General features: G+C 38.5%; 13 pseudogenes; all 13 read right to left on the bottom strand.

Moving 5' to 3' along the window:
• Positions 1–404: 404 nt before the first annotated feature.
• On the bottom strand, positions 405–523 carry LOC127959085 (uncharacterized; annotated as a pseudogene).
• Positions 524–873: 350 nt separating this feature from the next.
• On the bottom strand, positions 874–992 carry LOC127960946 (uncharacterized; annotated as a pseudogene).
• A 1,385-nt stretch (positions 993–2,377) lies between these two features.
• LOC127957235 (uncharacterized) lies at positions 2,378–2,496 on the bottom strand (annotated as a pseudogene).
• A 370-nt stretch (positions 2,497–2,866) lies between these two features.
• Positions 2,867–2,985, bottom strand: LOC127963290 (uncharacterized; annotated as a pseudogene).
• A 487-nt stretch (positions 2,986–3,472) lies between these two features.
• LOC127957232 (uncharacterized) lies at positions 3,473–3,591 on the bottom strand (annotated as a pseudogene).
• Positions 3,592–3,960: 369 nt separating this feature from the next.
• LOC127959080 (uncharacterized) lies at positions 3,961–4,079 on the bottom strand (annotated as a pseudogene).
• Positions 4,080–5,480: 1,401 nt separating this feature from the next.
• On the bottom strand, positions 5,481–5,599 carry LOC127957226 (uncharacterized; annotated as a pseudogene).
• Positions 5,600–5,968: 369 nt separating this feature from the next.
• LOC127959076 (uncharacterized) lies at positions 5,969–6,087 on the bottom strand (annotated as a pseudogene).
• Positions 6,088–7,371: 1,284 nt separating this feature from the next.
• LOC127959070 (uncharacterized) lies at positions 7,372–7,490 on the bottom strand (annotated as a pseudogene).
• Positions 7,491–8,890: 1,400 nt separating this feature from the next.
• Positions 8,891–9,009, bottom strand: LOC127958280 (uncharacterized; annotated as a pseudogene).
• Positions 9,010–9,378: 369 nt separating this feature from the next.
• Positions 9,379–9,497, bottom strand: LOC127959064 (uncharacterized; annotated as a pseudogene).
• Positions 9,498–10,782: 1,285 nt separating this feature from the next.
• LOC127962377 (uncharacterized) lies at positions 10,783–10,901 on the bottom strand (annotated as a pseudogene).
• A 1,400-nt stretch (positions 10,902–12,301) lies between these two features.
• On the bottom strand, positions 12,302–12,420 carry LOC127958275 (uncharacterized; annotated as a pseudogene).
• Between the last annotated feature and the right edge of the window lie 244 nt (positions 12,421–12,664).

Raw genomic sequence — 12,664 nt, 5'->3', positions numbered from 1 at the left:
CCGAGAGCAGACGAGATCAGGCATAGCCAGGTTGTTACGGTCGCAAGCGAAGGATACTGCAAAGAGAAGACTATTTAAAGATCAGCCAATCAAATCGCCCATACATTATATAAGTAGGAATGAAAATCCAAAAGCTTACAGCACCTGGTATTCCGAGGCGGTCTCCCATCCAAGCACTAACCAGGCCAATACCTGCTAAGATTAAGAGATCGGGCATTGGCTCTTTTTTTTTAAGATTATTATATAATTAGTAATAAATTTCCAATAATATTAGAGCACCTGGTATTACCAGGCGGTCTCCCATCCAGACACTAAACAGGTCCATGACTGCTAAGATTCAAAGAATGGGCATTGACTCTTTTTTTTTTCAAGATTATTATATAATTTGTGAAAAATTTACAAAAATCTTAGAGCAACTGGTATTACCAGGGGGTCTCCCATCCAATTACTAACCAGGCCCAAACCTGCTTAGCTTCCGAGCTCAGACATGATCTGGCATAGCCAGGGTGGTATGGCCATAAGCGAAGACTGCTGCAAAGAGAGAGCTATTTAAAGATCAGCCAATCTAATATAAGTAGGAAAGAAAACCCTAAAGCTTAAAGCACCTGGTATTCCCAGGCGGTCTCCCATCCAAGCACTAACCAGGCCAATACCTGCTAAGATTAAGAGATCGGGCATTGACTCTTTTTTTTTTTTTTTTAAAGATTATTATATAATTAGTAATAAATTTCCAATAATATTAGAGCACCTGGTATTCCGAGGCGGTCTCCCATCCAGACACTAAACAGGTCCATGACTGCTAAGATTCAAAGAATGGGCATTGACTCTTTTTTTTTTCAAGATTATTATATAATTTGTGAAAAATTTACAAAAATCTTAAAGCAACTGGTATTACCAGGGGGTCTCCCATCCAATTACTAACCAGGCCCAAACCTGCTTAGCTTCCGAGCTCAGACATGATCTGGCATAGACAGGGTGGTATGGCCATAAGCGAAGACTGCTGCAAAGAGAGAGCTATTTAAAGATCAGCCAATCTAATATAAGTAGGAAAGAAAACCCTAAAGCTTAAAGCACCTGGTATTCCCAGGCGGTCTCCCATCCAAGCACTAACCAGGCCAATACCTGCTAAGATTAAGAGATCGGGCATTGACTCTTTTTTTTTTTTTTTTAAAGATTATTATATAATTAGTAATAAATTTCCAATAATATTAGAGCACCTGGTTTTCCGAGGCGGTCTCCCATCCAAACACTAAACAGGTCCATAGCTGCTAAGATTCAAAGATTGGGCATTGACTCTTTTTGTTTCAAGATAATTATATAATTAGTACAAATTTCCAAAAATATTACAGCAACTGGTATTCCGAGGCGGTCTCCCATCCATGCACTAAACAGGTCCATACCTCCTAAGATTCAAAGATTGGGCATTTACTCTTTTTTTTTTTTTTTTTTGTTGCAAGATTATTATGTAATTAGTAAAAATTGCCAAAAATATTACAGCAACTGGTATTTCCCGGCCGTCTTCCATCCAAGTACTAACCAGGCAAAACCTGCTATTATTCAGAGATCGGGCATTGACTTTTTTTTTTTTTTTTCAAGATTATTATATAATTTGTGAAAAATTTCCAAAAATCTTAAAGCAACTGGTATTACCAGGGTGTCTCCCATCCAATTACTAACCAGGCCCATACCTGCTAAGATTCAGATATGGGGCATTGACTCCTTTCTTTTTTTCTTGCAAGATTATTATATAATTTGTGAAAAATTTCCAAAAATCTTAAAGCAACTGGTATTACCAGGGGGTCTGCCATCCAATTACTAACCAGGCCGAAACCTGCTTAGTTTCCGAGCTCAGACATGATCTGGCATAGCCAGGGTGGAATGGCCATAAGCGAAGACTGCTGCAAAGAGAGAGCTATTTAAAGATCAGCCAATCTAATCGCCGGTACATTATACAGGACCAAACCTGCTTAGCTTCCGAGAGCAGACGAGATCAGGCATAGCCAGGTTGTTACGGTCGCAAGCGAAGGATACTGCAAAGAGAAGACTATTTAAAGATCAGCCAATCAAATCGCCAATACATTATATAAGTAGGAATGAAAATCCAAAAGCTTACAGCACCTGGTATTCCGAGGCGGTCTCCCATCCAAGCACTAACCAGGCCAATACCTGCTAAGATTAAGAGATCGGGCATTGGCTCTTTTTTTTAAGATTATTATATAATTAGTAATAAATTTCCAATAATATTAGAGCACCTGGTATTACCAGGGGGTCTCCCATCCAAACACTACACAGGTCAATGACTGCTAAGATTCAAAGATTGGGCATTCACTCTTTTTTTTTTCAAGATTATTATATAATTTGTGAAAAATTTACAAAAATCTTAAAGCAACTGGTATTACCAGGGGGTCTCCCATCCAATTACTAACCAGGCCCAAACCTGCTTAGCTTCCGAGCTCAGACATGATCTGGCATAGCCAGGGTGGTATGGCCATAAGCGAAGACTGCTGCAAAGAGAGAGCTATTTAAAGATCAGTCAATCTAATCGCCGGTACATTATATAAGTAGGAAAGAAAACCCTAAAGCTTAAAGCACCTGGTATTCCCAGGCGGTCTCCCATCCAAGCACTAACCAGGCCAATACCTGCTAAGATTAAGAGATCGGGCATTGACTCTTTTTTTTTTTTTTTTTTTTTTTAAGATTATTATATAATTAGTAATAAATTTCCAATAATATTAGAGCACCAGGTATTCCGAGGCGGTCTCCCATCCAGACACTAAACAGGTCCATGACTGCTAAGATTCAAAGAATGGGCATTGACTCTTTTTTTTTTCAAGATTATTATATAATTTGTGAAAAATTTCCAAAAATCTTAAAGCAACTGGTATTACCAGGGGGTCTCCCGTCCAATTACTAACCAGGCCCAAACCTGCTTAGCTTCCGAGCTCAGACATGATCTGGCATAGCCAGGGTGGAATGGCCATAAGCGAAGACTGCTGCAAAGAGAGAGCTATTTAAAGATCAGCCAATCTAATCGCCGGTACATTATACAGGACCAAACCTGCTTAGCTTCCGAGAGCAGACGAGATCAGGCATAGCCAGGTTGTTACGGTCGCAAGCGAAGGATACTGCAAAGAGAAGACTATTTAAAGATCAGCCAATCAAATCGCCCATACATTATATAAGTAGGAATGAAAATCCAAAAGCTTACAGCACCTGGTATTCCGAGGCGGTCTCCCATCCAAGCACTAACCAGGCCAATACCTGCTAAGATTAAGAGATCGGGCATTGGCTCTTTTTTTTAAGATTATTATATAATTAGTAATAAATTTCCAATAATATTAGAGCACCTGGTATTACCAGGGGGTCTCCCATCCAAACACTACACAGGTCAATGACTGCTAAGATTCAAAGATTGGGCATTCACTCTTTTTTTTTTCAAGATTATTATATAATTTGTGAAAAATTTACAAAAATCTTAAAGCAACTGGTATTACCAGGGGGTCTCCCATCCAATTACTAACCAGGCCCAAACCTGCTTAGCTTCCGAGCTCAGACATGATCTGGCATAGCCAGGGTGGTATGGCCATAAGCGAAGACTGCTGCAAAGAGAGAGCTATTTAAAGATCAGTCAATCTAATCGCCGGTACATTATATAAGTAGGAAAGAAAACCCTAAAGCTTAAAGCACCTGGTATTCCCAGGCGGTCTCCCATCCAAGCACTAACCAGGCCAATACCTGCTAAGATTAAGAGATCGGGCATTGACTCTTTTTTTTTTTTTTTTTTTTTTAAGATTATTATATAATTAGTAATAAATTTCCAATAATATTAGAGCACCTGGTATTCCGAGGCGGTCTCCCATCCAGACACTAAACAGGTCCATGACTGCTAAGATTCAAAGAATGGGCATTGACTCTTTTTTTTTTCAAGATTATTATATAATTTGTGAAAAATTTACAAAAATCTTAGAGCAACTGGTATTACCAGGGGGTCTCCCATCCAATTACTAACCAGGCCCAAACCTGCTTAGCTTCCGAGCTCAGACATGATCTGGCATAGCCAGGGTGGTATGGCCATAAGCGAAGACTGCTGCAAAGAGAGAGCTATTTAAAGATCAGCCAATCTAATCGCCGGTACATTATATAAGTAGGAAAGAAAACCCTAAAGCTTAAAGCACCTGGTATTCCCAGGCGGTCTCCCATCCAAGCACTAACCAGGCCAATACCTGCTAAGATTAAGAGATCGGGCATTGACTTTTTTTTTTTTTTTTTTTTTTTTTAAAGATTATTATATAATTAGTAATGAATTTCCAATAATATTAGAGCACCTGGTTTTCCGAGGCGGTCTCCCATCCAAACACTAAACAGGTCCATAGCTGCTAAGATTCAAAGATTGGGCATTGACTCTTTTTGTTTCAAGATAATTATATAATTAGTACAAATTTCCAAAAATATTACAGCAACTGGTATTCTGAGGAGGTCTCCCATCCAAGCACTAAACAGGTCCATACCTCCTAAGATTCAAAGATTGGGCATTTACTCTTTTTTTTTTTTTTGTTGCAAGATTATTATGTAATTAGTAAAAATTGCCAAAAATATTACAGCAACTGGTATTTCCCGGCCGTCTTCCATCCAAGTACTAACCAGGCAAAACCTGCTATTATTCAGAGATCGGGCATTGACTTTTTTTTTTTTTTTCAAGATTATTATATAATTTGTGAAAAATTTCCAAAAATCTTAAAGCAACTGGTATTACCAGGGTGTCTCCCATCCAATTACTAACCAGGCCCATACCTGCTAAGATTCAGATATGGGGCATTGACTCCTTTCTTTTTTTCTTGCAAGATTATTATATAATTTGTGAAAAATTTCCAAAAATCTTAAAGCAACTGGTATTACCAGGGGGTCTGCCATCCAATTACTAACCAGGCCGAAACCTGCTTAGTTTCCGAGCTCAGACATGATCTGGCATAGCCAGGGTGGAATGGCCATAAGCGAAGACTGCTGCAAAGAGAGAGCTATTTAAAGATCAGCCAATCTAATCGCCGGTACATTATACAGGACCAAACCTGCTTAGCTTCCGAGAGCAGACGAGATCAGGCATAGCCAGGTTGTTACGGTCGCAAGCGAAGGATACTGCAAAGAGAAGACTATTTAAAGATCAGCCAATCAAATCGCCCATACATTATATAAGTAGGAATGAAAATCCAAAAGCTTACAGCACCTGGTATTCCGAGGCGGTCTCCCATCCAAGCACTAACCAGGCCAATACCTGCTAAGATTAAGAGATCGGGCATTGGCTCTTTTTTTTAAGATTATTACATAATTAGTAATAAATTTCCAATAATATTAGAGCACCTGGTATTACCAGGGGGTCTCCCATCCAAACACTACACAGGTCAATGACTGCTAAGATTCAAAGATTGGGCATTCACTCTTTTTTTTTTCAAGATTATTATATAATTTGTGAAAAATTTACAAAAATCTTAAAGCAACTGGTATTACCAGGGGGTCTCCCATCCAATTACTAACCAGGCCCAAACCTGCTTAGCTTCCGAGCTCAGACATGATCTGGCATAGCCAGGGTGGTATGGCCATAAGCGAAGACTGCTGCAAAGAGAGAGCTATTTAAAGATCAGTCAATCTAATCGCCGGTACATTATATAAGTAGGAAAGAAAACCCTAAAGCTTAAAGCACCTGGTATTCCCAGGCGGTCTCCCATCCAAGCACTAACCAGGCCAATACCTGCTAAGATTAAGAGATCGGGCATTGACTCTTTTTTTTTTTTTTTTTTTTTTAAGATTATTATATAATTAGTAATAAATTTCCAATAATATTAGAGCACCTGGTATTCCGAGGCGGTCTCCCATCCAGACACTAAACAGGTCCATGACTGCTAAGATTCAAAGAATGGGCATTGACTCTTTTTTTTTTCAAGATTATTATATAATTTGTGAAAAATTTACAAAAATCTTAGAGCAACTGGTATTACCAGGGGGTCTCCCATCCAATTACTAACCAGGCCCAAACCTGCTTAGCTTCCGAGCTCAGACATGATCTGGCATAGCCAGGGTGGTATGGCCATAAGCGAAGACTGCTGCAAAGAGAGAGCTATTTAAAGATCAGCCAATCTAATCGCCGGTACATTATATAAGTAGGAAAGAAAACCCTAAAGCTTAAAGCACCTGGTATTCCCAGGCGGTCTCCCATCCAAGCACTAACCAGGCCAATACCTGCTAAGATTAAGAGATCGGGCATTGACTTTTTTTTTTTTTTTTTTTTTTTTTTTAAAGATTATTATATAATTAGTAATGAATTTCCAATAATATTAGAGCACCTGGTTTTCCGAGGCGGTCTCCCATCCAAACACTAAACAGGTCCATAGCTGCTAAGATTCAAAGATTGGGCATTGACTCTTTTTGTTTCAAGATAATTATATAATTAGTACAAATTTCCAAAAATATTACAGCAACTGGTATTCTGAGGCGGTCTCCCATCCAAGCACTAAACAGGTCCATACCTCCTTAGATTCAAAGATTGGGCATTTACTCTTTTTTTTTTTTTTGTTGCAAGATTATTATGTAATTAGTAAAAATTGCCAAAAATATTACAGCAACTGGTATTTCCCGGCCGTCTTCCATCCAAGTACTAACCAGGCAAAACCTGCTATTATTCAGAGATCGGGCATTGACTTTTTTTTTTTTTCAAGATTATTATATAATTTGTGAAAAATTTCCAAAAATCTTAAAGCAACTGGTATTACCAGGTTGTCTCCCATCCAATTACTAACCAGGCCCATACCTGCTAAGATTCAGATATGGGGCATTGACTCCTTTCTTTTTTTCTTGCAAGATTATTATATAATTTGTGAAAAATTTCCAAAAATCTTAAAGCAACTGGTATTACCAGGGGGTCTGCCATCCAATTACTAACCAGGCCGAAACCTGCTTAGTTTCCGAGCTCAGACATGATCTGGCATAGCCAGGGTGGAATGGCCATAAGCGAAGACTGCTGCAAAGAGAGAGCTATTTAAAGATCAGTCAATCTAATCGCCGGTACATTATATAAGTAGGAAAGAAAACCCTAAAGCTTAAAGCACCTGGTATTCCCAGGCGGTCTCCCATCCAAGCACTAACCAGGCCAATACCTGCTAAGATTAAGAGATCGGGCATTGACTCTTTTTTTTTTTTTTTTTTTTTTTAAGATTATTATATAATTAGTAATAAATTTCCAATAATATTAGAGCACCTGGTATTCCGAGGCGGTCTCCCATCCAGACACTAAACAGGTCCATGACTGCTAAGATTCAAAGAATGGGCATTGACTCTTTTTTTTTTCAAGATTATTATATAATTTGTGAAAAATTTACAAAAATCTTAGAGCAACTGGTATTACCAGGGGGTCTCCCATCCAATTACTAACCAGGCCCAAACCTGCTTAGCTTCCGAGCTCAGACATGATCTGGCATAGCCAGGGTGGTATGGCCATAAGCGAAGACTGCTGCAAAGAGAGAGCTATTTAAAGATCAGCCAATCTAATCGCCGGTACATTATATAAGTAGGAAAGAAAACCCTAAAGCTTAAAGCACCTGGTATTCCCAGGCGGTCTCCCATCCAAGCACTAACCAGGCCAATACCTGCTAAGATTAAGAGATCGGGCATTGACTTTTTTTTTTTTTTTTTTTTTTTTTAAAGATTATTATATAATTAGTAATGAATTTCCAATAATATTAGAGCACCTGGTTTTCCGAGGCGGTCTCCCATCCAAACACTAAACAGGTCCATAGCTGCTAAGATTCAAAGATTGGGCATTGACTCTTTTTGTTTCAAGATAATTATATAATTAGTACAAATTTCCAAAAATATTACAGCAACTGGTATTCTGAGGAGGTCTCCCATCCAAGCACTAAACAGGTCCATACCTCCTAAGATTCAAAGATTGGGCATTTACTCTTTTTTTTTTTTTGTTGCAAGATTATTATGTAATTAGTAAAAATTGCCAAAAATATTACAGCAACTGGTATTTCCCGGCCGTCTTCCATCCAAGTACTAACCAGGCAAAACCTGCTATTATTCAGAGATCGGGCATTGACTTTTTTTTTTTTTTTCAAGATTATTATATAATTTGTGAAAAATTTCCAAAAATCTTAAAGCAACTGGTATTACCAGGGTGTCTCCCATCCAATTACTAACCAGGCCCATACCTGCTAAGATTCAGATATGGGGCATTGACTCCTTTCTTTTTTTCTTGCAAGATTATTATATAATTTGTGAAAAATTTCCAAAAATCTTAAAGCAACTGGTATTACCAGGGGGTCTGCCATCCAATTACTAACCAGGCCGAAACCTGCTTAGTTTCCGAGCTCAGACATGATCTGGCATAGCCAGGGTGGAATGGCCATAAGCGAAGACTGCTGCAAAGAGAGAGCTATTTAAAGATCAGCCAATCTAATCGCCGGTACATTATACAGGACCAAACCTGCTTAGCTTCCGAGAGCAGACGAGATCAGGCATAGCCAGGTTGTTACGGTCGCAAGCGAAGGATACTGCAAAGAGAAGACTATTTAAAGATCAGCCAATCAAATCGCCCATACATTATATAAGTAGGAATGAAAATCCAAAAGCTTACAGCACCTGGTATTCCGAGGCGGTCTCCCATCCAAGCACTAACCAGGCCAATACCTGCTAAGATTAAGAGATCGGGCATTGGCTCTTTTTTTTAAGATTATTATATAATTAGTAATAAATTTCCAATAATATTAGAGCACCTGGTATTACCAGGGGGTCTCCCATCCAAACACTACACAGGTCAATGACTGCTAAGATTCAAAGATTGGGCATTCACTCTTTTTTTTTTCAAGATTATTATATAATTTGTGAAAAATTTACAAAAATCTTAAAGCAACTGGTTTTACCAGGGGGTCTCCCATCCAATTACTAACCAGGCCCAAACCTGCTTAGCTTCCGAGCTCAGACATGATCTGGCATAGCCAGGGTGGTATGGCCATAAGCGAAGACTGCTGCAAAGAGAGAGCTATTTAAAGATCAGTCAATCTAATCGCCGGTACATTATATAAGTAGGAAAGAAAACCCTAAAGCTTAAAGCACCTGGTATTCCCAGGCGGTCTCCCATCCAAGCACTAACCAGGCCAATACCTGCTAAGATTAAGAGATCGGGCATTGACTCTTTTTTTTTTTTTTTTTTTTTTAAGATTATTATATAATTAGTAATAAATTTCCAATAATATTAGAGCACCTGGTATTCCGAGGCGGTCTCCCATCCAGACACTAAACAGGTCCATGACTGCTAAGATTCAAAGAATGGGCATTGACTCTTTTTTTTTTCAAGATTATTATATAATTTGTGAAAAATTTACAAAAATCTTAGAGCAACTGGTATTACCAGGGGGTCTCCCATCCAATTACTAACCAGGCCCAAACCTGCTTAGCTTCCGAGCTCAGACATGATCTGGCATAGCCAGGGTGGTATGGCCATAAGCGAAGACTGCTGCAAAGAGAGAGCTATTTAAAGATCAGCCAATCTAATCGCCGGTACATTATATAAGTAGGAAAGAAAACCCTAAAGCTTAAAGCACCTGGTATTCCCAGGCGGTCTCCCATCCAAGCACTAACCAGGCCAATACCTGCTAAGATTAAGAGATCGGGCATTGACTTTTTTTTTTTTTTTTTTTTTTTTTTTAAAGATTATTATATAATTAGTAATGAATTTCCAATAATATTAGAGCACCTGGTTTTCCGAGGCGGTCTCCCATCCAAACACTAAACAGGTCCATAGCTGCTAAGATTCAAAGATTGGGCATTGACTCTTTTTGTTTCAAGATAATTATATAATTAGTACAAATTTCCAAAAATATTACAGCAACTGGTATTCTGAGGCGGTCTCCCATCCAAGCACTAAACAGGTCCATACCTCCTTAGATTCAAAGATTGGGCATTTACTCTTTTTTTTTTTTTTTGTTGCAAGATTATTATGTAATTAGTAAAAATTGCCAAAAATATTACAGCAACTGGTATTTCCCGGCCGTCTTCCATCCAAGTACTAACCAGGCAAAACCTGCTATTATTCAGAGATCGGGCATTGACTTTTTTTTTTTTTCAAGATTATTATATAATTTGTGAAAAATTTCCAAAAATCTTAAAGCAACTGGTATTACCAGGTTGTCTCCCATCCAATTACTAACCAGGCCCATACCTGCTAAGATTCAGATATGGGGCATTGACTCCTTTCTTTTTTTCTTGCAAGATTATTATATAATTTGTGAAAAATTTCCAAAAATCTTAAAGCAACTGGTATTACCAGGGGGTCTGCCATCCAATTACTAACCAGGCCGAAACCTGCTTAGTTTCCGAGCTCAGACATGATCTGGCATAGCCAGGGTGGAATGGCCATAAGCGAAGACTGCTGCAAAGAGAGAGCTATTTAAAGATCAGTCAATCTAATCGCCGGTACATTATATAAGTAGGAAAGAAAACCCTAAAGCTTAAAGCACCTGGTATTCCCAGGCGGTCTCCCATCCAAGCACTAACCAGGCCAATACCTGCTAAGATTAAGAGATCGGGCATTGACTCTTTTTTTTTTTTTTTTTTTTTTTAAGATTATTATATAATTAGTAATAAATTTCCAATAATATTAGAGCACCTGGTATTCCGAGGCGGTCTCCCATCCAGACACTAAACAGGTCCATGACTGCTAAGATTCAAAGAATGGGCATTGACTCTTTTTTTTTTCAAGATTATTATATAATTTGTGAAAAATTTACAAAAATCTTAGAGCCACTGGTATTACCAGGGGGTCTCCCATCCAATTACTAACCAGGCCCAAACCTGCTTAGCTTCCGAGCTCAGACATGATCTGGCATAGCCAGGGTGGTATGGCCATAAGCGAAGACTGCTGCAAAGAGAGAGCTATTTAAAGATCAGCCAATCTAATCGCCGGTACATTATATAAGTAGGAAAGAAAACCCTAAAGCTTAAAGCACCTGGTATTCCCAGGCGGTCTCCCATCCAAGCACTAACCAGGCCAATACCTGCTAAGATTAAGAGATCGGGCATTGACTTTTTTTTTTTTTTTTTTTTTTTTTAAAGATTATTATATAATTAGTAATGAATTTCCAATAATATTAGAGCACCTGGTTTTCCGAGGCGGTCTCCCATCCAAACACTAAACAGGTCCATAGCTGCTAAGATTCAAAGATTGGGCATTGACTCTTTTTGTTTCAAGATAATTATATAATTAGTACAAATTTCCAAAAATATTACAGCAACTGGTATTCTGAGGAGGTCTCCCATCCAAGCACTAAACAGGTCCATACCTCCTAAGATTCAAAGATTGGGCATTTACTCTTTTTTTTTTTTTGTTGCAAGATTATTATGTAATTAGTAAAAATTGCCAAAAATATTACAGCAACTGGTATTTCCCGGCCGTCTTCCATCCAAGTACTAACCAGGCAAAACCTGCTATTATTCAGAGATCGGGCATTGACTTTTTTTTTTTTTTTCAAGATTATTATATAATTTGTGAAAAATTTCCAAAAATCTTAAAGCAACTGGTATTACCAGGGTGTCTCCCATCCAATTACTAACCAGGCCCATACCTGCTAAGATTCAGATATGGGGCATTGACTCCTTTCTTTTTTTCTTGCAAGATTATTATATAATTTGTGAAAAATTTCCAAAAATCTTAAAGCAACTGGTATTACCAGGGGGTCTGCCATCCAATTACTAACCAGGCCGAAACCTGCTTAGTTTCCGAGCTCAGACATGATCTGGCATAGCCAGGGTGGAATGGCCATAAGCGAAGACTGCTGCAAAGAGAGAGCTATTTAAAGATCAGCCAATCTAATCGCCGGTACATTATACAGGACCAAACCTGCTTAGCTTCCGAGAGCAGACGAGATCAGGCATAGCCAGGTTGTTACGGTCGCAAGCGAAGGATACTGCAAAGAGAAGACTATTTAAAGATCAGCCAATCAAATCGCCCATACATTATATAAGTAGGAATGAAAATCCAAAAGCTTACAGCACCTGGTATTCCGAGGCGGTCTCCCATCCAAGCACTAACCAGGCCAATACCTGCTAAGATTAAGAGATCGGGCATTGGCTCTTTTTTTTAAGATTATTATATAATTAGTAATAAATTTCCAATAATATTAGAGCACCTGGTATTACCAGGGGGTCTCCCATCCAAACACTACACAGGTCAATGACTGCTAAGATTCAAAGATTGGGCATTCACTCTTTTTTTTTTCAAGATTATTATATAATTTGTGAAAAATTTACAAAAATCTTAAAGCAACTGGTTTTACCAGGGGGTCTCCCATCCAATTACTAACCAGGCCCAAACCTGCTTAGCTTCCGAGCTCAGACATGATCTGGCATAGCCAGGGTGGTATGGCCATAAGCGAAGACTGCTGCAAAGAGAGAGCTATTTAAAGATCAGTCAATCTAATCGCCGGTACATTATATAAGTAGGAAAGAAAACCCTAAAGCTTAAAGCACCTGGTATTCCCAGGCGGTCTCCCATCCAAGCACTAACCAGGCCAATACCTGCTAAGATTAAGAGATCGGGCATTGACTCTTTTTTTTTTTTTTTTTTTTTTAAGATTATTATATAATTAGTAATAAATTTCCAATAATATTAGAGCAC

This window comes from Carassius gibelio, chromosome A3, assembly GCF_023724105.1.
Source record: "Carassius gibelio isolate Cgi1373 ecotype wild population from Czech Republic chromosome A3, carGib1.2-hapl.c, whole genome shotgun sequence".
NCBI classification, from domain to species: Eukaryota; Metazoa; Chordata; class Actinopteri; order Cypriniformes; family Cyprinidae; genus Carassius; species Carassius gibelio.
The sequence above is the reverse complement of the archived record's forward strand: the minus strand, read 5'-3'. Positions and strand labels throughout refer to the sequence as shown.